Genomic DNA, 25,542 nt, shown 5'->3' with positions numbered 1-25,542 from the left:
ACCCCATTGAACCAATGGGACCATTTGTGGAACAAGGTACTATTCAGCTCAGGAGCAGAGTGAAAGGAATCAGAATCCAACCCAAAGTTAAAAGTAAACAGGAAATTCCAGCAGCATATCTCACAGTAGTCAACACAAAAAAAATAGTCAGCCTTCTCCACTGGTTTGCACACTAAGATACTGTAGGCATCCCTATACACCAGAAAATAACTGCAGTATCTCATATGACTGTTAGTAGATCATCTTCATTACATATTTGCATACAGGTGATATTTAGAAAACTCAGCAAAGAACAAGGACTCCTGTAATAGTAGATAGCATCTGCATTGAAGAGGTTATGCTCCAATAGCACAGTCAGACAAGTGTTTACGGAGAACAAGTCACTATACAACATGGCCATGTACAGCTTAATAACAGAGCAGGAAACAAGAAGTGTTGAAGCATTCTGACTCTTAACTGTGACCACCACATCTCCTATGTGACAACCACCACTGCAGTGCTTCACAGGCTATGTGTATATTGCCAGAAGATCATGAGAGGATCACCAGGCTTCTTAAGTATCCTTCAGGCCTAGGGTCTGCAAGCTTTTGTTTCAAGACCCTTTACATGTTGGAATGTTTCATGCTGGTTGATGGATGAGTGGATGTGACTCTGCTAGATGGCTGCCTAACTACTAGGCATTACAGTGTCAGATATATGTACAAGGACACAGTACATAGGAAACTGCTAGGCCAAACTACATTAAGAAAGAAATCAATGGCATAAATTACTGTAGGGGACATAAAGATAGTTTACAGGGAAGGAAGGGAGAACACATGAATATATAAAGGCTTGAATCACACTAAAATATAGGAGGCTAACCTACAGCATCAAGTGTCCTTTCCCTCTCTAGACAGTTCTTTGCTGTAAAAATAAAATACTAGCTCTGCAGCTAACCCCTCCCTACTTCTTGGAGTAACTTTGACAAAAAAAGGAGATTTTCTTGGTAAAAGATCTGAGATTACACTGTTGTGAGAAAAACAGAAGAGAAAGTTATTCTAAAAAGTACTGCTTGTGTACAAATGTTACTGAAATCCTAGAACATATATTAATTATAAATTTTCACGGGCGATTTGACTTACACATTTTAAGCAGAGAAAAAGAGAACTCTATAACTGGGAGAACGTCTCTGAGCTACTAGACTGCTTCCTCTTCTCCCTGTACATTAAACGGACTATAATTAACTAACCAGTAATTAAAAGCTCCAGAAAGAAGGTAGTACTAAAGTCACAGAGAGGAAAAGCTTATCAGCAGCTGAAGTATGGTATCTTCATAGCCAGGAAAAATCAATATCACTGAACCAATTGCTGAAAGCAACAAGAGGGACCAAAAGAAAATGAGAGAAGTAAGGTCAGAGAGCCAGGACATCTGAGACACAAAAAATGCCACTGCATTGGCTGTTAGGAGGAAAGCCAACAATAGTGAAGTCTAATTCCTTAAATAAAAGTGATTTTATTCCCATTTTCACTGGCAATTCTTTCCCCAATAGAAGAGGAAAAACAAAACAAAACCTAATGACATAAATAAGTAAGCAATAAATAAATACAGTAAAACAAACTCCTGACTTTTGCCAGTAGGTATGAAGAACAGAAGTGCAAGTACAGAAAGATGGACAAATAAGAATATATGTCAAACTTTCCTATTTGACTACAGATGTCAGTAATGCTGCTTTCCACCAAAATGAAATCTACACAATAATTCACGATATTGCTGTAAAAGCTGTTGCCAAGGTTCCACTAAGCCAAGCATGTCCAAGCCACTGTCTGCAGGCAGCACGCAGCCCAGCACAGCTGGCAGTGCGGCCCACCTCCTTGTCATGCTCTAAATGTTGGTGTGAATGGTGGGATAACTTCTCCAGTCATGGAGGATGCACTATATTCAATAGGTGACTGGCCACGGGCGGCTCAGAGGCTCCTTATAGGCACATGCTCATTGCTTAGTAATGGACGAACTGTCGGTGTGCTATTAACACGGTGTTGACTGAAAGCAGGGCACGGGGATGGCAGTGCTGGGCAGTGCTGACTCAGGTGATGGCAAATATTACATGCATTTTGGTACACTGGCTAAACACCTTTAGAATTGGAAGGGACCTTTAAACATCATCTAGTCCAACTGCCCTGCAATGAACAGGGACATCCACAGCTCGATCAGATTGCTCAGATCCCCATCCAGCCTGACCCTGAGTGTCTCCAGGGACCAGGCATCCACCATTCTCTGGACAACCTGTGCCAGTGCCTCACCATCCTTGTTGTAAAAAACTTCCTCCTCCAGTCTAAACCTGCCCTCTTTTCATTTGAAACCATTTCCCCATGTCCTACCACCACAGACCCTGATAAAGAGTCTGTACCCTTCTTTCTTGTAGCTCCCCTTTAGATACTGAAAGGCCACTATCAGGTCTTCTCAAAGCCTTCTCTTCTCTAGGCTGAACAGCCACAGCTCCCTCAGCCTTTCCTCATAGGAGAGGTGTTCCATCCCTTGGATCATTTCTGTGGCCCTCCTCTGGATGTGCTCCAACAGGTCCATGTCTCTCCTGTACTGAGGACTCCATACCTGGACACAGTACTCCAGGTGAGGCCTCACCAGCACAGAGCAGAGAGGCAGGATCACCTCCCTTGACCCGCTGGCCATGCTGCTTTTGATGCAGTCCAGGATACAGTTGACTTTCTGGGCTGCGAAGGCACATTGATGGCTTATGTCCAGCTGTCAATACCCCCAAGTCCTTTTCAGCAGGGCTGTGCTCCATCCTTTAAGCCCCAGCTTCTGTTGATAGTGGATGTTACCTTAACCCAGGTGAAAGACTTTGCACTTGGCTTTGTTGAACTTTATGAGGTTCTCCTGGCCCAACTGCTCAGCCTGTTGGGGTCCCTCTGGATGGCATCCTGTCCCTCAGGCATGTCAAACCCACCCCATAGCTTGAAGTTTCAAGACTGCCAAAAAAGAATAATCAATTAATGCATGCCAGACCATTTTCGATTGGTATAAATAGATGACCTCCAAATTTTCAAATGTAATGTATAAAGTTGCAGTTGGATATTCAACTCAAAAATCTGATCTTATCTCTTTACCTGACTTTCATAGTCCCTGTCTTAGCAGAGAAAAATATACTTCACAACCACACCTTATTCATGTCACTGCTTTTTGGCAGTCCACACACTTTGACCAATTATTGACAAGGAAAAAGTTCAGGAAAATTAGAATTTCATAAAAAAATCTCTGATTAACACCTTGAGACCTCACTAAGAATGGCATCCACAGCCATTGAACCAGACTGCTGTGTTAGTTTTAGAAAAACAAGGTCAAACATCCCACTAGTTTTATGATTTTATTCCTCTCTCTCTCTTTTTTTTTAATGTTCTATGAAAAATATTTAAAATTAAAATGTTTTGTTACTCATGTATTAATGATACTGTATATTTTGTGAGGCCAGCTCCAAAAGTAATGCTTTCTGTTTTATTACGTTGGCCTGTAACATCAGAGGCAGATATTGCTGATACGGCAGTAGTGGTTGAAGCTTCCCCTAGTATCCCATTACATTTTGCTGCCATTTGACGGATGGCAGCAAAGGGGCAGTCTGTCAGAATGGTGTATGACATGGAAGTGTTAAGTATGAAGTAAAGATTTGTCATTGAATTCCTCCATGCGGAAGAAATGGCACCCATTGACACTCATCAATGCTTGGTGACTGTTTATTTAGACCAAACAGTGGATGTGAGCACAGTGAGTTGGTGGGTGGTATGTTTCTGCAGTGGTGACAGTGGGTCAACTTCACTGGTGCAGATTGTTATGAGCACGGCATGTGGACTCTTGTTTATTGCTGGATAAAATGCAGAGCTAATGGTGATGACTGTGTTGAAAAAATAGTATTTTTTGTAGCTGAGAATTTGCTCTATCAAGCATAGTTACTGTGCTTATTGTATCTGTTGTAGTTTCCCTGGAAATAAATAGGAGGCATTACTTTTGGAATGACCCACATATACGCGGCCCAAAACGATTTCTATTCACTAAATGTGGCCCAAGCAAGCCAAAAGGTTGGACAACCATGTACTAAGCCATTGAGGTCCCACTGCTGGTTTAATGTCTATCTGGTCTGTCTTAAAGGCAGTTGAAACTCCTTTATGTAAAATAAGCTTCAGACAGCAGCCCCACAAAACCTTCCTGAAAAGCAGAGATAGTACCTTACCATTCACAGTGATAGCAAAAGGATGTGCCATAGACTTAGATACATATAACCACCCTTTCCTGCTCTCTGTGACTTTCTTTGCAAAGAACAGTGATAATACTGTATACCAAGCATGGTGCCAGACAGTAGACAACAGAAGGGTGTTCTCTTTCTACCAATAAATCACAAGTTGCAGATATTTCTTACTAACTTAACACCAGTGTGTTATTCTAGATCCTCTTTTTTCTTCACACCAGAACAGGAATCATAAGATTCACCTTCTGACATGGAAGTTCAGAAGTACTGGGGAAAACAGATTATGAACACTGCTCTGATTGATCCAGGGACCACAAGTAACACAGCACCTCACAGGCCTGCTCTTGGTGGTTCTCCCCTTCTTCACTTTCATCTCACACCCAGATATATGAAGCATTATTCACTGGCTTTAAAATCACAGCCCACTGTATCTGCTTATACTAAATCTTTAAGTGGTTTAGCTGTCTGGACTGTGATTGCATGCTGGAATTCACCATTGCAGACTCTGCAGCCCAATCTCTTCCTATATCCTAAGCTCCTTCTTCACCATGCTTGTTTATTGATGGAGAAATGTACATTACATGCTAAACTGTTCTACCTATATTTAGCAAAGGGCTAATCAGACAACAATTTCATTGACACTCTACTGTGGAGGTCACTGAAGTTTCGTCTGAATGAGTTACGGACCTCACTGCTGCCTTTTTTTTTTCCTGCTAATTGAATGTTTCTGAAAGTCCTGTGTACCATTCTTTGCTAGCTTAGTTTCATCATTAGGCTGTATCTTTTCTCAAGATAGCCTCTGACTCTTTCTCTCCAATCCTGATTCAGAAGGAGAAAAACAATTAAAAAAAACAAAAACAAAAACAAAAACAAAAACAAAACAGAAAAAACAAACATGGTAACAACAACACCTCCCCTTTATTCATATATCTCAGCTCTTAAGGTTTTACATATACTTCAGAAATGTAGCCATGAAGCAAAAATGAGCTGAAGAACACTCAGCTCGGGGCTAACAGAATTGCACACAGTAATGATCTGTGTAAGGTACACACATCACGGACTGGTGACTTTGCCCTGTTTTCTCTTTGGGATGGTGACTACATCTTTCTATCACTGTTTTCTCAGCACTCTCTAAATGTACAGTATTACAGCTAAGAGGGACATGAACTTCTGTTACAAATTTAGATGAGAACTGTGCACATGTAAGCTAAACTTTCAGTTGTGATTATATATGCAATAATAAATGAGGTCAAACAACACAAGGAACTACCAGAAACTTAAAAATCTTAATTTACGTCTCAGTTTTGACCATTATTGTGCTCACAGATAGCTAAGTACAAATTCAGGCACGTGTTATGTGGAAACAAAGTATTGATTGCCAGATGTATTCTGCTTGCAGTGTTCTTCATTCAAAATCTGGCTTAGACCACTTCACCAGAAATTCCTTTGAAAACACATAATTACTAGCATGCTCTTCCTTACGACTATGAGTTCTGCCAGCCATTCTGTGCAGAAAATTCATGGAAACACCGACTTCTAAGATGCTAATTTACTTACTTCAAGTACTCAAAATACTTGTAAAATTCCTAGTTAAGATACGGTTAAGGATTAAAAACACAGGATCTGAAATAATGCATACTGCAAGCTTTTGACTTCCTGACCACTGTACGATTTCCAGCTCAAAGTACTGCAGGAAACTTCAGTGTAATATCTCATAGGAAGGGAAGATGATTTGGTTAAAAAAAAAAAAAAAGCCTACACTCCAACATGTGTCCGGAAGTAAGCCACTCACTAGGAGACTGCCTCCAAGTGTCCCATCCAGTTGTCAAACACCAATATGCATATGTATACCCATGTGGTCTCTTCAGACTCTTTGGAATAATGCAAAGGCCAAGGAACACCTGCATCAGTAGATGCAGAAGCTCCTGCATCAGTAGACAAAGGAAAAGCCACTGATGTCATCTATCTGGACTTCAGTAAGGCCTTTGATATGGTATCCCACAACATCCTTCTCTCCAAATTGGAAACATATGGATTTGATGGGTGGATAGTTCAATGGACAAAGGACTGGCTGCAGGATAGAGTCCAGAGAGTGTTGTCAATGGCTGAACGTCTGGATGGAGATAGGTGATGAGTGGTGTCCCCCAGGAGTAGGTGCTGGGGCCGATACTCTTTAATATCTTCATCAGTGACATTGACAGTGGGATTGAGTGCACCCTCAGCAAATTTGCTGATGACGCCAAGCTGTGGGGTGTGGTCAACACATCAGAGGGAGGGGATGACTATCAGAGGGACTCAGACGGGCTCAAGCAGTTCAACAAATCGAAATGCAAGATCTTGCACCAGGGTGGAGGAAACCCCAATTATAAATACAAGCTGGGCGATGAAATGACTGAGCACAGCCCTGCTGAAGAAGAAGACCTGGGGTACTGGTGGATGGCAGCTGGACATGAGCCAGCAATGTGCCCTCACAGCCCAGAAAGCTAACCGTATCCTGGGCTGCATCAAAAGCAGTGTGCCAGCAGGGCGAGGGAGGTGATCCTGACCTTTGGCTCTGCACTGGTGAGGCCTCACCTGGAGTACTGAATGTGTGGAGTCCTCAGTACAGGAGAGGCATTGACCTATTGGAGCACATCCAGAGGAAGACCACAGAAATGATCCAAGGATGGAACGCCTCTCCTATGAGGACAGGCTCATAGAGCTGGGACTGTTCAGCCTGAAGAAGAGAAGGCTTGAGGAGACCTGATAGTAGCCTTTAGTATCTAAAGGGGAGCTACAGGAAAGAAGGGTACAGACTCTTTATCAGGATCTGTGGTGACAGAAAATAGGGAAATGATTTCAAACTTAAAGAGGGGAGATTTAATTTAGATACAAGGAAAAAATCTTTTACAGTGAGGGTAGTGAGGCACTGGCACAGATTGCCCAGAGATGTGGTGGATGCTCCATCCCTGGAAACTTTCAGGACGAGGCTGGATCAGGCCCTGGGCAACCTGATCTAGGTGTAGTGTCCCTGTTCATTGCAGCGGGGTTGGACCAGATTGCCTTCAGAGGTCCTTTCCAACTCTAAGGACTCTATGATTCCATGGTTCTACTGAGTCCTCTTGATGTCTTTTGAGGTTTTCACAGGCTGCTGATCATGTGCTGGGCTTGGATGTGTCTTCTGGTAACCTGCAGAAGCTGACATTAAGCAGTTTATCTCCATCCCTTCCTACCTGTTAGACATCAGGTTCTATCATGTCACCTTCATTTCCTCATCTGAATGTCCTCAGAAATGGAATGCAGATGCCTGCTAGGATCTTAATAAAATATTAATCTGCGTGCCAGCAGCATCCTGAACATGTCCTATTGTTGCATCCCTCCTGCCCATCTTTCCACATTGGTGTGTTTCCACCTAGACACTACCATTTCTTCTCCTATTCCTGTCAGTCCCATCACTGGTCTTAAAATTTTCTACAAGATCAGCATCAAGCAACTAGGAAAAATCAGAAAAAGGAAGCTGTCTCATTTCTAACTAATGGGTCTGTCACTGTAAACTCATGATGTCCCCGGTCTTGTCTGGACCTGAAGTCTAGAGAATCACTCTTATTCAGATGTAGGAGCAAATGGGAGGCTACTGTCATCATTGCTGCTTGATAACATCCATGTGAAAAGAGTGAAAACATCAAGACATGACCTGGTAGGCTGTTATCACTGAATTTACTGTAGAAAGCAGTGGTTCTGAACTTTTGGCAAGGGAAAACAAACACCAGTAAGGTGGCCTTAAGATGTTCTCAAAAGATGAAAGATCTGCACCATCTAGAGACCTATTTCAATGTGAACCTTGAAAACTAGATGAGCCACTTGCTCATAGCTCTTCCCAAAGGCTGATATATAAGAGATCCTCAGAGACATCTTCAGTCAATTGTAAACAGTGGTTTCCTCTGAAAAAAAAAACAAACCAAAAAACAAAAACCTACATCGCACACACATTCTGTAACTTGAATCTATATTTAATTCATTTTCCCCTTCAGAATATAGAGTATTTAGCCATCTGTGACATGGTTACACGTGCTACCAGATTCCCTTTGCTGCTGTGAGCACTGACAATTCAATAAAGTCTAATTGACAACCTTCTTAAAAGGACCCAGATTAAGAATAATTAGCGCACAAATAAGTAACGTTCAAGATTCTAGTGATGTAGTGATTTGTTCAAGTTCAGGATAGCTTAGGGGAGAGATACTGAGAAGCAATATAAATAATGATCAGATTTATTGCAAAAAAAAAACCCACCACCACCACCAACAACAAACAACTCATACGTTTTATATTTATATGCTCACATCTCTTAGTAATTAGGCTCAGAAAAGAAAAAAAAGTACAGTGAGAAAACTGAGAAATTTTTAAATTAATCATGACTTAGAAAGTAAAGACAGTATTCATACAGTCATGTGTCAAGACAGACAACAAATATATCATAGAATCATAGAGTGATAGAATTACTTGAGTTGGAAGGAACCTCAAAGCCCACGCAGTCCCAGCCTATGCTGTGGGCAGGGCTACCTTCCACCAGGGCCTCATCCAACCAGGCCTCGGGTGCCTCCAGGGATGGGGCACCACAGCTTCTCGGAGCAGCTGTGCCAGGGCCTCACTGCCCTCTGAGTAAAGAAATTCCTGCTGACATCTAACTTAAATCTCATCTGTTTTAAAGCCACTGCCCCTTGTTCTATCACCACCAGGCTATGTAAAAAATCAGTTTATAAGTTCCCTTTAAGTACTGGAAAGCCTTGATGAAGTCTCCCTGGAGCCTTCTCTTCTCCAGGCTGAACAAGCAAAGTTCCCTCAGCCTTTCTTCACAGGAGAGGTGCTCCAGCTCTCTGATCATCTTTATGATCTTCTCTGGACCCGCTCCAACAGCTCCATGTTTTTCTTCTGCTGGGGGCCCCAGGCCTGGATGCAGTACTGCAGATGAGTCCTCACGAGAGCAGAGCAGATGGGGACAATCCCCTCCCTCTCCCTGCTGTCATCCCTCCGTTGATGCAGCCTAGGATACAGTTGGCTTTCGGGGCTGCAAGTGTGCACTGCTGGCTCATGTCCAGGCTTCCATTCATCAGGATCCTCAAGTTCTTCTCCACAGAGCTGCTCTCTTTGGGTTCTTTTCCCAGTCTGTGTGCATGACTGGGATTGCCTCAACCCCAGTGCAAATACAATACTGAGAGAAAGGGCTATGTTACAGATAATAAGATCTGTATGGAAAAACTTGATGCTTAGAAAGACATACGTACCAAGAGCTCCCTGTGTAAGCATCTGTGTGTCTGTGTGCATTCTCAAACATAGACAATTAACATGCCATTAATCACCTGTTCCCGTGGAGGATTCTAAGTACTTAGGCAAAGAGAGAGACTGGCAAGAATAGCTGCCTGTGTTATGCACCAGAGAGAAAAAAAATAAAAGGAATCAGCAATGAGCCCATACTGACCTTTCTTAGAGCTGAGCGGCTGAAGGCATTGATAAACTAGGGAAAATATCTAGCACACCCTAAATACACGTAACAAAGACATTTAACAAGAAAAGTGGTGAAATCTTTTCATTCTGGAGGAGGTTTGATATTGATGTTGATTGAGAAGCGTGGAATGCAGGCATAGCAAGCTTGCTTTCTTGCAGTCCTGTGGAAAGTATTCTATAGTTTATCTTCCAAAAATGGAGCATTTCTACCATGAAGTTTGGCAACATCACCAACATGATGCAAATCTCTATTCAAGTTCTTCAGTGGGGTTCTTGACTTCATACATTGCAGCACAGTCACACCACAGCAAGCCTAACCCCCTCCACCCCTCCATTGCTGCAGGCCAGATGGAAAAGGAAAGTGCTGTGACTTGCACCACTTCTCCAGCTCACTGAGATGTAGCACAAGTAGGATACTGCACATACCAAAACGAGGAGACAAAGCACCATGGTATCACACAGCAAGGAGCTGTCAGTCTGCTGGCCCCTAAATAGAAGTGCTACCTGAAGTGCTAATACAGACCTCACTGTCAGATATCTCCTCAGTGCCAGAGGGTTGCACCCTGTGACATTCCACTGGGGTGTGAGGAGGGAGAGCTAAACCTCATTCTACAGAAGGAGGGTGAGACTCCATGGAAATTAAGGGACATGCATAAGGTATGAGGGTCAGACCACTAAACTGATGACCCCACATCACGTAGCTACTTTATAGTTCTCTGTATTTAGTGCTATACCACAAATTCAGCTGCTTTATTAATAGAATTTATTTCAAACAACACTAGCTGGTCACACTGAAGTTCTCATTAAAATATATCACCGCAATAATATATTTTTATCACGGGTGGGCTGTTCCTCTTAACACAGAATGTCTGCTCTCACTGATGTCAGTTCAGAGGATATACTTGAGTTAAGCCACACTGGCAAGCAAGACACAAATTGGGCTGCCACATGCACATTGATGCTGCCTTACTAATGAACAGTCTTGCAGTGTCTGGATGAGTGTCCCCTTCTTGTTTGTGCTGCGGTAATTGTTTCCACCATGGAAACCAAATAAATGGGCAGAAGAGACCATCTGTCCCCTCAGAGCTTTGGGAAAGAGCTGGGAAAGGCGCTGGAAATAGGCAGAGATACATTATGTCCCAGCTGCAGCGCAGATCCAGACTCCTGTGTGCTCCTCTTTGGCATAACACAGAATTAGTACTGAGGGTTTAGGATGAGGGGCACTAGATGAGAAACTCTGCCTCAGTGAGATCATTTAAGAGACTTCATAAATTGACTTAACCTCTTCTGGCCTATGCTGGAAATGAGAATAGATCTTTGATCTTAGCTGACATCACCCTTACAAATTAGGATATCTGCAATGTGGTATCTATAATGGGAGATGGGTGTGCTAGATCTGTTGTGTGAGGAACACCTGAGCAGATGATTTCCTAGAGGTTACACCTTCCTACCAGAATTATTCTGTGAATCTAGGTTACATCCTTTGCAGAAACCTCAGGAACTGAGCTAGTTTGGGAGTGTTATTGGGTTTTGTTTTTTGTTTTTTGTTTTTTTCTTTTCCTTTCTGTGATTGAAATTTTTTAGCACAGAACAGGCTGGAGATGTGTTTCAGACAGGGGTATATGTATTCCAAAAAGATCTCTCTGGTTGGCTGAGATAGAAAGATACAACCCTGTATCATAGAAGGGAAAACTATTCCGTTTTCGGCTGCAGTTCAGACAAGGCTTTCTATCATTTTACTTAGCTTTTTTTCCTCTTATGTAAAATTCACTCAGCACCGTGTCCAGTACTAAGCAGACATGCTTACTGAAATCTGCCAATTTAGTCCAGCCTATATTTAGATCCAGGAAGTTTTATTTTACTTTATCTTTAATAGCATCTTTTGCAAGTGATAAGGAAAAAAATTTTGGTTCCATACTACCACAAATCTTTCATTTGTGATAGCTAATGAAAATGTAAAACCTATTAGATTACAGAAAGCAGGACTAAAAGTGGCTCTAAATATGGTCCTACCTCCTCATTGGCAAGTTAATGGCAGTATTACCAATGACCTCCCAAAACCTTCTACCCCAAAATTCCCTCTTAAAAGTTATGTGCTGTGGACCTCCTAATGAGTGTGAGTGATGGTGTATCTTCCTACCACCCCAAGTATCAAGTATACTATGTGGACTGCATGGAGGGGTCAGTAACTGCAAATTTATTTTTTTACATTGCACAGTGAAATCTCAAAATACTCCTTAAGTGGGACTTAACTCGTGCGTAAAATCTTGCTGACATTTTAATAGAGCCTGGGATGCTCAGTTTTGACCAGTTCTCAGTTGCAGGAGGTAATAGGAGACTGTTATACTCAGGTAAAGCTAAAGCATATGTGCTAAAGACATACGTGAATAAGAACAGGGCCAGAGCAAAATAGAGAAGAGGAAGGTCAGTTACACTATTAACCTTGGCATATAGGTATCCAAGAAGCATTGCACCACATGAATATAGCCTTAGCACTGTGCATGAACCTGGCTCAAGCAGAACTATCTTGTGTGTCTTCGAATGCACAGAAAAGCTTCTCACATGACTAACCTACTTCCAGGGAACTGAGACTGGACCCTTGTCAAAGACTGTCACCTACCAGTCAGTTTGCCTGGAAAGGGAGATGGCTGTTCTCCAAGTAAGGATATTCCTTTTTCTAAGCCTCCGGACCTAGTAGGAAATCTAAGCCAAGGAACCAAATAACACTCGCCCCACCACCATTCATGCAAAATTAAACATCCTTGGTTTCATGGAGATGGAACAGGCATAATCCCAGATACAAAGCAAGACAAACAATTCTTTACTTGCAGCCGCAGCCTCATAACCTTTAAGAAAAGGTTTCCTGAATTTGTTATCGTGCAGGTATGATCACAAAGGCAAGCACATGCAGGAGAAGACATTCTGCTCTGAGTGTCATTTTGAGGTAGCACGCATGCACTGCAGTGCAGTGTGCAAACCCTGCAGTTAAATTTCAGGTACCTTGTTTAGATCAGTCATTTAAAACACTGTTTTTTCCTGTTGTAATCTTCACACAAATCAGCACTTGATGACTAAGATTTCTGGCCCTGCAGCCCTAAAAGAAGCTCCCTTTTCTCACTATATATTTCAAGACTACATTTTGAGATGCATGTGGCTCACACAGTAAACATAACAAGAAGATGCTGAGTGTTTGCTGCAGTCTGTCTAGGATGCTCCCATAAATAACAAAACAGTTCAAAATCATGCCAATAAAACCTCATGAAAATATCATCCAGTTTGTCCCAAGTTTATCATTAAAGGGGAGCAGGCATATTTATAAAGTGTCATTTTCAAACTGTAGCTTCATCAAAAATACAGAGAGAAAAAGAACAAAGCACTTCTTATGGCAGCTTGCAACAGATAGTTTCAAAAAAGGCTTTTATGGCTTCGGAGGCTTGCTTCTATACATTAGTAGGGTCAGCCCACAGAAAGCAACATACTGGATTAGTTGTTTGGATAGACGTCAGATCTGCCTTTCTCCATAATCTTTAATACAGAAATGAAGTGATGAGTGACTCTTTTCTCTGTTTTGGGGGACGTGCAGGTGAAAAGGACTAGAAGAAACAACATCAGTTTGATAAGTGCACAGAAATGTTTGATAGGAAAAGAGATTTTCAGGGAAAGGTTGGGGGTTTGGTAGGAAATGTATGTTTGTATGTGCATGCGAGCAATTCTTGCTTATTTGGTTCACGTGGGTTTTCCTCTTGACTGAGGTGTACGAATTATTGTAGAAATGTGAAAGTAGAAGCGATCTCAAGAGGACATCTGTTCCACATCACTGACAGATGTCTGTCTGACCCATTTTAAGGATTTGAAGCAAGGATTCTGGAGTATTTTAGAAACCTTGTTCCAGTGCTGTGCCATTCTCATAACCAGAGAAATCTATCTGAATTGTACCTAATCTGAGTATCTCAGGCTTCAGCTTTGCCTATCCGTTTCTTTTCACAACGTTTTTACTGAGGGAGAACAGGTAAGTGCCCTTTTCTCTCTCACATTTTTAGTAACATTTTTTTGTATCGCTGATCTACATTATGCCTATTTTTTTTTTTTTTCCAAAACAAAAGGAGTCATTTATTTCAGCTTTTCCTGCTTTCTAAGCACTGCTCTTTCTCCTTTCAAAATGAAAAAGATTTCAAAATTATCTACCATAATGTGATGTCACCACTGGACACAGACATAATATTCCCAGGTTGGGCCTCGTTATCCAGAGCAGAATGAAATAGATGCTTCCCAGTTACTCACAACATAACCATTAATTCATCCCATCACACAACTTTGTATTTCTGAATTACATATTTTTTTTGTGTGCAATGTGCTAAACTTCTTTTATGTGAACTGCTTCCAAACTTCTTGTTTTCCATTTCATATTTGTGTATTTGATGTTTCCTTCCTCAGAAGTGATACCTTACACTTGTTCATATTGAATTTCATCTTATTGGCTTCAGACTCTTTCTTCAATTTATCAAGATTATTTTGTATTCAAATCCTGTTCTCTAAAATGTTTGCAGCCCTTCTAGTTCAGTATCACCTGCAATTTTTAAAAGTTTTCTATATCTTCCATCATCGAAGATGTAAACATTGAATAATACTGGACCTAAGGCAGACCTCTGTGATATCTTATTTGATGAGATACCACAGTTTTCCCAGTTTGCCAACAAAACATTGATAATTGCTTTACCAATAAGTCCAATTTTTCAAACAGTTTTGCACTCATCACATAATAACTTCATCTAAAGCATATTTCTCTGACTTACTTATGAAAATGTCAGGTGGATGTGTGTCAAAGCCCTCACTGAAGTCAAGATCTATCACATCTGCTGCTTCCCTCTTATCCACTGGGCCAGTTACACTGTCAAAGAAGGAAATTAGATTGCTTTGATGTGATTTGTTCTTGACAAACCCATGCTGGCTCTTATCACCTTATTTTCCTCTAGGTGTTTACAAATTGATTGTTCAATAATTTGCTCTTGCATTTTTCTCAGTATCAAAGTCAACCTGACTGGCCTGAAATTCCCTAGGTCTTCCTGTTTCCCCTTTTTAAAGATAGGTACAGTGTTTGCTTTTCTCCTGTCCTCCAGGACCTCACCCATCCTCCATGAGCTCTCAGAGATAACTGCTAATAGTTCAGAGATCACTTCAGATAGTTCCTGAAGTACTCTGGGGTGAATTTCATCAGGCCCTGCTGACTTGAATCTACCTAACTTATCTGAATATTCTTTAACCTGTTCACTTTTTTTCCTGTAAATTAAACATCTTTCTGCCAAGTTTGTGTTACACAGTTATTATGCTTAAAGGCAGTATTCCTAATACAGTAGTTTTAATTTAGTTGATTTGCAAAGCAGTTATCCTTCACTCTACAACGCCAATAAAGAAAACGCTGACCATATTCAGTAAATTGCTTATGCTCAGAAGGAAAAACACACCTAAATCCTAAACTATGAAATTTCAGAAAGTGTCTGATATTCTGCCTCTAGAGACCAACCTATAAGAACTCCAGGTAGACTTCAGCACTCTCTCATACCCCAAAGCTTGTTTTAGGGCAGGGCCAAACCAGGTGTGATTGCAGCAGTTCAGTACTTCAGAAGGTGCTTTTCACTTAATCTGAGAGAAATCCAGACATCAACCATTTCTCCACTTATATTCCCAAACTGGAAGCGTTTCCAAAATGTGGAAGCCGTTTATACAATCAAATTTCATATAAAATGCAGCAAGGCCATTCAGCAGAAGATAAAACAAAAATATATTGATCAAGAATTACAGATACAGGCTATGCTGGTTCGCTTCATCAGATAAGGTTTCTTCAAGATGGATATAGCTACAGATTGACTCTCAGCTATCATCTGTCTGTTTCATGAGCACTGCTCATGTTTACAAAGCAGTCTTCTGTCTCTCAAATGCACACTTGACATACTTGCTGTACTTGCAATTAGGGTAGGAGAGGTCCATTGTTCACGTTTTCCCCTCTGTTTCTTTCTACACTAGTATTCCTCACGAGGGACCTAAAAGACAAAATATCGATTTTTTTTTTCTCCCCAATCCCCCCCTCCCTTTTTTTTTTTCTTCTAAATGGCATGTTCTTTTTTATTATGTTATCCTGATGGTTTTAATTTCTTACTGCCTACTTTGATGTAGCAACGTAAAGACAGCCAAAGATGAAGTTCTAACCCTAAGGCCTTGAAACAAAAGATACAGCATTTTCTCTCTGTCCCTCAGAAACAGGAATAAAATGGCTTAGTTGAAAGAAATCTGCAGCAAGGAGGGTGTGAAGAAACTGTTCAATTTCCTTACCTGTCGATTAACACAAAGGATGCTTCTCAGACACTGGAGAAGCCATTCTCACAATCAGGAATCCATCTTTCAGACTACCCACAGGATGCCAAATTATCCCAGCCGTGACCCCACAGTGAGCTTTATGGCAGTTATTGCTGTTAGTACTGTTAGTACTGGAGGGAGCCTCAGGGAAGGAACCAGGAAGCCATGTGAGCACAGGATCACCACAGGGCTGGTGCCTGGCAGCAGCAATGCAAGAACTTTGAGCAAGAACATTTCATGAGCACATAAGCATTTCATCTGTAACTAAAGAGGTGATTCCTTGGGAAAAAAAAAAAAAAAGCCATTCTCTCACTGCTGTTAAAGTCAAGAAAATTATCACTAAGTTAAAGGCTTCCAAATGAAAGGTATTTGAAGATATTTAATTTCAGTAAAGATATTAGAAAAGTGCCTGAGGTAAAAATTGCAGAAGCAACCACCAGTGACAGCAGTGAGTCCTGTTGGTGCTTTACCCAGTAGCTATGGATTGGGTCAGACTGGATTTCAGGTGGTCTAGGACCCACCCCACAAAAACCGGGCCAGCAGATGGGGGTCCCATGGCCTCTCTGGCAACCTGTTCCTGAGTCACGCCAGATCCCAGGACAAAATTTGCAAGCTGTCCCCACATCCTGTTGTTGTGCACCCCAGGAAGAACCAGGCCTCTGGTCCTTCATGCCTTGGGGCTTTCTGTCCACGGCAGTGCTCATTCTGTCCTGCTGCACAGACATCCCTGTCTCACCTCTGACAGAGAGTGTGGTATTTGCCTTTGCTGAACTTCATGGGGTTCCCATCAACCCATTTCCTCAGCTGATATTTACTGTAGGTCAGCTACTGTTTCTACTCCGTGGTCAGTCTGCAATTACCCTGCAGAAAGACAGAAATGCAAGATGAAAGACCTTGGACCAGTATCCCATTAAAAGAGAACAAGGCAGAAAATGAGCAGAATAATATAGCAAATACCAATGGAGATACAGAGATTCATCAAGAATTAGTACACAGTACAGTGGCATAAAATTGCCAGACCTCAAATCTTCTGGTCTTTCAGCCTTTACAGTCACCAAAATGATACCACCAGAGCCACTGAGAGTAAAAATAGCTTCTGTGAAGAAACTTGGCAGGGGAACACCAACTTCAACAGTGTTAAACTCTTCCCTTGTTCCCACAGCGATCCATCCTGACTAGGAAAGTCTTTTACAAATAAGAAAGCCCAGAAGAGCACTCTCTTAGACACACTGCAGAGAGAGGCCTCATTTTTCTTAACTGTCAGACACTTATTCCAGAAAGGAATAAAAAATGTTGATTGCAGCCAAAAATCACAGACATCAACCAACAGTAAGCTCTGAAGATGCTTTTTCATGAGGGAAACTGGGATGGGCAAAAGCCGAGGAACACATTCATATCTGGATCCGTATCTAAGGTTCCTTTCCATTTACGAGGAGTGAGGGTTGGAAGCTGAGCTATACTTGAAGCCAAGCACAGCTCCACCAGAAATGAGAACTGAGGAAAATAACAAAATAGTGTTCAACTTCAGCACATATTAGTGATAACTATAATGATTCACGCACTCCAGAAGCAGAAAGATCTTGCTTATTGCAACACACAGAAAGAACAATTCAACAAAGATACGTTCAGGCATAAAAACAGATATTAGCTGCAAGAAGAGGTTTCCATTAATGACTCTAAAATAAGGAGAAATAATTCACAGACTTGAAAATCATTCTGTCTGCTTTCTATGACCAGAGTGGGCTCAGTGTTTTCTGGAACAATAGGACTGTTGTTCATGACAAGACACCACTGGCCTCATCTTCTTCTTTGCCAACTCCTAGTGTGCTCTCTGAAAGAGAAGACCTTAAAACACACACGAGGAGCAGATGTGCCATGCTATTTGCAGAGACAAGTTCACCAGCATCAGAGTGTTGCCAATTTTTATTTGGTTCTAGAGGTGAAATTGTACTGTTGTTGCAGTGATCAAGTAGTACCAATACAAATCATCATAATTGCATACTGTTCAACATCTTTGGTAATGTCGAATAAGGCAGCAGAAGGAAATAACCACGTCATTCATGTTTGCCCAAGGCACAGATTAAAACTAAGTTCCCCTCTTGTGAGTCAGGCTCAAGTTTTCCTCTTGTGCTAGTGTTCCCTCCAAAAAGGTGCCATGACGTACGCTGGATATACAGCTTCACACTGGAGAGATGAAAGGTTGTCTTCACTGGCTGCAGTAAAAAACTTCAGATGGGAAGGGATAGCCAGGGATTCATTTCTTTGTGTTTAGTCTGGTGATATGTTCCTGCAGTTTCCCTGTCAAAATGAAAGCCAAAAGAGATCTTACGAGATTATATGTCCATGGCTTTCTGTAAGATGACTCTTCTCTTTAACGTGGCCTGGAGTGAGACCAATATAGGTCTTCCCCCTACCAATGCAGAATTTCAATTAATGTTAATTCAACTGCAGTGTGTTGAAACTGATCTGGCATGATTTCCCCCCCCCCCCCCCCTTAATTTCTTCATTTTTTTTTTTGAGGGAGAGCAACCAAAACCTAACAAAGTTATTTCTATGTGGGCAATTTTCTCCAAGATCTACTTTGGGGTATATTTTTCAATGTACTCCTTAGGCACGGTCTGGAATTCTGCCCATGGACATGTAGAAGCAGTTTGGATAAAAGGTAAATTATTGTTTTCTCTCCACCTCTGAGAAAAAAGACTATCTCAGTAAAAGAGGACTGAAGAACAGGAACATTCATTTAAAATAGAAATATCATATGAACAACAAAAAAACGCTGAGTTTATTCCAGGGAGTCAAATAGTAAAATCTGGCCTGAAGAATTAAGCGGCTGGCTGGAGAACCAAACTCACTCCTCCCTCCAGTTCCTCTGATGCTGGAAAGGAGCACATTTTTCTCTGGTCAGAGGGAATGCAAGTTTGGCAGGCCAAGTGGTGACATGACCTTTATAAAAATAAGTTAGAAAGAATAGCTACTTCCTCTGTTTATGTGGCGAAGTTGGCCCTCACCAAAGATGTCAGTCAGGTGCCAGGCTTTTCTCCTACTCTTCCTTTGTGTTTTTTTCTTAAGCAGTCTTCAGACTAATTTCTTTGTTCTTTCAACATAGCAGGTGATCTGTGTTGGGCAGCCAGTAAAATAAATTTATGAACTGTCTGAAAAAGCCCAAAGGGCATCAAGCTGACTCTTTGTTGTTTATTTGGGTTATTGTTAAGGGTATAGACAGGGTATGGGAGGCAGGTGGTCAGATCCCCAGCTGATATAAAGCAGCACTGTTTTACTGACTTTAACTCAATGGAGCTACTTCTGGTCAGGCTCTTGCTGCTGTAACTCAGCTGCTGGAGAAACATCAGCAGAAGATCTGACCTACCTATTTCTTTGTGCCTGTTAAATGATAAGTACATTTTCTCTCCAGTGGAGTTCGGATAATGCTGCTTTCTTGGGGTGTCATCATAAACAAGAAGATACTGGAGGGACTTTTTAAAATGCTGTCTGAACCACAGTGGGACAGGATTTTAAACAAAGGAGACCTAAAACTGCCCGACTACATCTGCAAAATTTAAGCTTGTACTTGTGTGCTCAGCTGTTCTGAGGACATGCAAGAGGTAGGCCATGTTTGCATACACTTTAAATGCATTCCTGACATATAAACACTACAGCTAGGAAAGGGGAAACAAAATCAGAAAACAATCAGAACTATTTTTGATGTCTTTCCCTTCCTTTCAGCCCTCTTGTTTCTCATCCAGGTACACTGTTCACACTGAGATGGTAAGTGAAAACTGAAGTGCAGATGAACAGCGTGCACATCTCCTTTTATATGTTTACTTATTTATATATGCCTTTGGATCCCACTGCATTTTTCACATGTGTAGCAACAAACAATGCCTGTGTCCTGCTCTGACTCCAGCTCAGGCAGTTGTATCCTGCCTTGCTAATGACCTCCCTAGAGCTTCGTTTGGATGCTGGTTTTATTTCTCAGCTTTCTGTCCTAAACAGTCTTTCTTTCTTTGATGCAAAGCTGGTTCCTTCAACACACCATTTGAGCATTGCCAACAGAAGATTACTCTCGTATGTCCTCTGCTTTTAAACACCTCCTGGTGCCATTACACCTTTGAGGGAATTTTTAGGTAAAATTACTTATTTGTAAATCCAGAGCTCCTAATGCACATTTGGTTTAAGGCTAAAGTCCTTCATGTTTTCACCTAGCTGGTGCTGGGAGGAAAAGGGGAAATATTTTATATGATTTCTTCATCACGTAAGTAGACAATACCTGTTCACCTCAGAGCTACACTGTAAAGATGAGATTAACACCTAAGAATCGTCTTCAGACAGCATACAAATATGACATATTTTAACAAAAAAATATTGCTTTCACTTGAAGACAGTCCCAACTGTTTACTCCACCTTTGTCTTTCTCTCGGATGCTCTGAAACTACTGCTTATTCTCTGGCACAAGCACACATTAACCAGGTCTGATAGGAGAAAGCCTGCTAAATGGGCTACACAACTAGAGCTTCAGCATTGCTAAATAAAGGGACGCATTTATCTACTCAGCGTTATTTCCATGGCTCTGGGTTTCCTGACACGTCAAGGCCAGCTTCCTGCTGACTGATGGGCCACATTCCCCACCATGGCTGAAGGCACAGTGTATCTAACTTCCTTCCATGCCGCACCTTGGACCCATCTCAAGTTTGAATGACTCCACACGACCCTCAGAGGGTGAACCTTCTTCTGTTTACTTAAACACATGCTGCCTGGTAAAAAACTCTCCTGGGACAAAGGGAAGCATTTCTGGATTCCACCCTGCAGAGCAATGAAAAAAAGGTGACTCCACTCACCTTTGATTGCTGCCACTAGCTACTGTGATTCCCTTCCACAGAATGAAGATAAATGCAGGCTTGGTGCACAGGCTCCTGGAGGTTGCTCTCTTGTTTCTGTCACGCAGGACGTCAGACAACACTGGCCTTGCAGTCTGTGATGGTGTTCCACATTACATTTTAACCCTCACTCCCCTTTGATGACTTATCTTGGAAGAAAATAAAAAAGTGAGCTACAAGTGGTGGGTTGCAAACGACAGAGCACTCTGGCAAGGGTTCTTTACAGAAGAATCAGATAAAAAGATGGAAGTGAGATGGATAATATTCTGCATTGTTGTTTGATGTAGGATGGAGACAAAACTTCAGGCAGAAATGTTAAGGAGAAAGAAAAGTAATGTTTTTAATGAACGTGTGAACACCACTTTTGAAGACCACCTGCACATCATTTGTAGATTTCCTGTGACAATAGTGCCTTGATGGCTGTAAACAATGCTCTTGGCTATGTTCACAACAAAGAGCAGAGTGAACTTTGTTGAAAACTCCGTCCTTTAAGGAAACTTTTGTTAAATATCTTCTTTCAAGAATGAGAGAAGTAAAAGAAACCAAAACCATCATTTTTCCTTCTGCTTTTTTTCAAACAGCTCTCAAAATAGCTTTACAAGACTGGTAGGCAGACTCAGTATTTACTGTGTATATGGACAGCTCACATGGATTAGGAAGAGTATGTTCTGCCTTGTGTCACAGTTTGATACAATTGCCTAACTGCATTTTGGACATTTCCCTCTCCACTTATTAATTTGCGGTTGGACTCTGTCAAAATCAGAGTGAGAATAATCAGTGCTCTGATCTAGTATGGCTCCTCTGTTCCTGCAGGTTTTTGGAAGATGCTGGACCTCACAACTGGAACTTCAGAACTCATTCCAAGAATCACTTCCTTACCTAAGCACCAAGAATCCACCAAATAACGAAGAAATCCTCTTGAAGTAATGGCAAGCTTGGTAACTAACCACAGTGACTTGAGACTGAGGAACGGAAATGCAGACTCTTCCTACACACAGAGACAATTTGACAGATAATTACTCCTGTGAGTCATTCATGGAGTAGACTTCCTCTGATAAGAAGCAAATTGCCATCATTCCTTTTGTTCCTTCCTTAGCCTCTTGACAGAGACAGCTTCAGGATGGGTGGCCTCTATGGTCAGCAGCTCTTCAAGCAGAGAGGCAGAGCCCAGCACTTATAGGTTTACTGGTATTCAGCTGCCAAGGTTAAATGTTTTTAGAGTGCGCTTCTGACCACCCTGAGCTGACTGCATTTTCTTCAAAGAGGCCCCACGGAAAACTAGTTTGTTCTCCAACATCTGCCCCACCAGTTCTGTTTGCACAGCAGGATAACCTGCGACTCCAGGACTGGACGGGCTCTGCTCAAGACACAGCATTTCTCAGCATTCTTGGCATTGCTGTTCCCTTATTCATCACTTGTCCTCAGTGGAAGAGATGTGATAGACACAACTTGAAAAGTGCTGGGATTAATACAAACACACACAGTCATGATCTGCTCTGGATATACTGGAAAAATACCATTGTGCCTCTCTGAAACATTGTCCTGTGGTGAACTTGATGAAGTTCTCCTCACAGACCACGCAGAGATTCCTGCTGGGGGTTCACCAGATTTTGGACTCAGACATGGGAGAATCAGGCATAACTTTTTAAACAGCTTACCGTAATCATTACTTAGATTGCAATGATTTTATAAACCTTCCTGTTATCACAGTCCATACACTTCCCTCCAAGCAGGAGAGTCGGGAATATATCTGGCTCACGCAAGGAGAATGATTACAACATTCTTCAGTTACTATCGTAATCAGTTTCCAGTTCTCAGTCACCAGTCTCTCAGTAGGAGGCAAGCACCCAGTCAGTGAGGATGAGCATCATGTTAGGAATGCAAAGCACTTAATAAAAGGAAGACTTGCACCTCCAAAGTGCAGAAAGACACTAACTTTTGATTACCTGGAAAGAGACTCCAGGGAGAAATTCATGACCACAGAAAATAGTTTCCAAATTAAATGCAGTATGATGCAAGCATTCAAAACTAGATGCAAACTGTGTAAAATTGATTTTTCCAAAAGAGCATAAAATGGTGAATTTCGCAATAACTTGCAGTGGGTTCTGAATCTCTTCTGCTTTGAGTTTGCTTAAGCCATTTACACCCAAGCCAAAAAACCCAAAGTTGCCATCATCTGGATCAGAGTTGGGTTTATGTCTGCTTTTAGTGAGAACCATTGGTGATGGGTGAATGGTTGGACTGGGTGATCCTGTGGGTCTTTTCCAACCTTAGTGATTCTATGACTCTATGAGTCTGTGATTCCATTGCTTCAAACTACAGTGTAAAGAAGCTGAAGAAGTTCTACTGTTTCCACATTTCAGCAGAAACAAGGTGTTACAGGAGGAACAAAAATTGTTTAAATGATTGCAGTAAAGCCTGAGCAGAAAGAAGAAATCTGATGGGACTGTGCAATACATTTGTTTCACATGGTCACTTGAGGCTGATTCAAGTACTGCAGACAGCAAGACATACAACCTTACAGCAAGGCTACTATCTTGCTAAGTAAGTCCTGCAAATGGCTGTGTTGCTGCTCCTGACTCAAGAGCACGAGGCAGAAAAGCAGAGATTATGATCAGAGAAGTACACAAATAATCACAGACATTATTCAGATCATCAGACACTTAGATTTGGAACTGAAAGCCCACTAAACTCACCAGGTTGTTTTCAATGGGCTTTGGATCTGCCACTAATCCAGCAAATTTTAGGGTGGGATTTCCTCTCTCCAGATATGTTCTTAACAGATAACCTTTTCATTTCATCACAGAAGAACAGATGAAAAACAGCTTTCAGTTATGTTGGGGATGGAGAGGTAGAATGTATGTCCTCAATTAATGTATACAATTTAAATAAAACATCATCCTCCCACTCTTTTATTTATTATGAGAGAATTTCTCCAGACTCTAATATTAGCCTTTGCACAACTCAGCTCACCAAGAAGGAAAGCAGTTTGTCCAGTTGCCATTGATACTGGTGATCTCTATTGGAAAGCCTCAGTGGGGACAGCCCTCACCAGAGGGTCATTCTGCTGCCCCCTGTCCAGAAGAAAGAGAAAGAAATCTCTTCATGTGATCTTAGTGGTTAGAGTAAGCTTAGCATTAAATTTATGTCTTTTGTCCTGAAGGTGGAGCAAGCTGAAGAGACCCAAAATTAATTTCTTGACTAAGAAGTACTTTTACCTTACCTTAAGAAAGTTTGACCTTCTGGATGCTTTTTCTGCTCATTCCACAACCATTCATTCATTAGCTTCTTAGGAGATGCAGTACTGCTATCTAATTATGGAGTTGGGATATTCTTCACCTCCCTGCATGGCTCATCTAGAATCAAGTGGAACCTGGCATTTCCAGGTGGTGTTACAGGACTCTGTTTCACTGAATGAGCTTAAACACATCTGATGTAAGGCAGAGATTGAGCAGGCTCTGTCAACAAAATATGAACAACCACATTAACAAATACACACCAGTATTTGAGTATCAGAAAAGTATCAGAAAATGCCTGCTTTGACTGCGTGCTGCTGTTTTTTTGTTTTGTTTTGTTTTGTTTTGTTTTGTTTTTCCCAATGGCTTGCCCAGAAGAAATTACTATGAGGCAAAACTATCCTGGGCTGCATCAAAAGCAGCATGACCAGGATGAAAGAGGTGATCCTGCCCCTCTGCTCTGTGCTGGTGAGGCCTCACCTGGAGTACTGCGTCCAGGTGTGGGGTGTGGAGTCCTCATTACAGGAGAGACACAGACCTGTTGGAGCACATCCAGAGGAGGGCCACAGAAATGATCCAAGGGATGGAACACCTCTCCTATGAGGACAGGCTGAGAGAGTTGGGGCTGTTTAGCCTAGAGAAGAGAAGGCTCAGAGAGACTCAGTAGCAGCCTTTCAGTACCAAAAGGGCTACAAGAAGACAACAGACTCTTTGTCAGGGCCTGTGGTGTAGGACAAGGGGAAATGGTTTCAAATGAAAAGAGGGGAGATTTAGATTGGATATAAGGAGGATTTTTTTTACAGTAAGGGTGATGAGGTACTGGCACAGGCTGCCAGAGCGGTGGTGGATGCCCTGTCCCTAAAGACACTCAAGATCAGTCTGGATGGGGCTTTGAGCACTGATCTAGTGTAGGCGTCACTGTTCATTGCAGGGGAGCTGGACAAGGTGAACTTCCCTTCCAGCTCAAACAATTCTATGATTCTATGATTCTATGAAAATGAAGAAGCAATTAAATTTTTTCACAAGGTGATGACATTTCAGTACTTTAGCAAGCACTTTAAATATACTTTTCAGGGTTGCTGTAACATGCACCCTCCAGCCTGATCTAATCCCTTGCTGAAGCCAGCAGAACTTTTCCCATTCATTTAAATGAATGTATTTCAAGCCTCACGTGTGTGTTTGTTCAACACTGTCTTTAAACCTGATGAGTTTATTCATATACTTCAAAAAGAACAGTCAGACGTGGAAAGGGTGCCACCATCACATTTTCAGTCCAGCTCCAAACGCAGGACTTGATTCGCATGAGTCTGCACAGAGCAAGTGACAGAACTCTTCTGAACCTGATAGAGGCCCCATCTCATGCACT

At 41.7% G+C, this 25,542-nt stretch overlaps 1 long non-coding RNA gene across 3 annotated transcripts in view; it reads right to left on the bottom strand.

Annotated features, from left to right (window-relative positions):
- Window positions 1–11,889: 11,889 nt before the first annotated feature.
- LOC121108333 overlaps window positions 11,890–25,542 on the bottom strand; it is a 28,892-nt gene continuing 15,239 nt past the window's right edge. The window contains exons 2-6 of one of the 3 annotated variants that reach the window (XR_005842748.2): window positions 24,164–24,398; window positions 21,820–21,928; window positions 20,902–21,089; window positions 16,803–18,364; window positions 11,890–15,753 (exon numbers count right to left, since the gene is read on the bottom strand). This is a non-coding gene — a long non-coding RNA (uncharacterized LOC121108333). Of the gene's footprint in view, window positions 15,754–16,802; window positions 18,365–20,901; window positions 21,929–24,163; window positions 24,399–25,542 lie in introns of all 3 variants that reach the window. The other 2 variants (XR_005842750.2, XR_005842752.2) reach the window with 2 other exon arrangements.

Source organism: Gallus gallus, chromosome Z, assembly GCF_016699485.2.
Source record: "Gallus gallus isolate bGalGal1 chromosome Z, bGalGal1.mat.broiler.GRCg7b, whole genome shotgun sequence".
In the NCBI taxonomy this organism is placed as follows: domain Eukaryota; kingdom Metazoa; phylum Chordata; class Aves; order Galliformes; family Phasianidae; genus Gallus; species Gallus gallus.
Note: the sequence above shows the minus strand (reverse complement) of the source record. Positions and strands in the feature narration are given on the sequence as shown.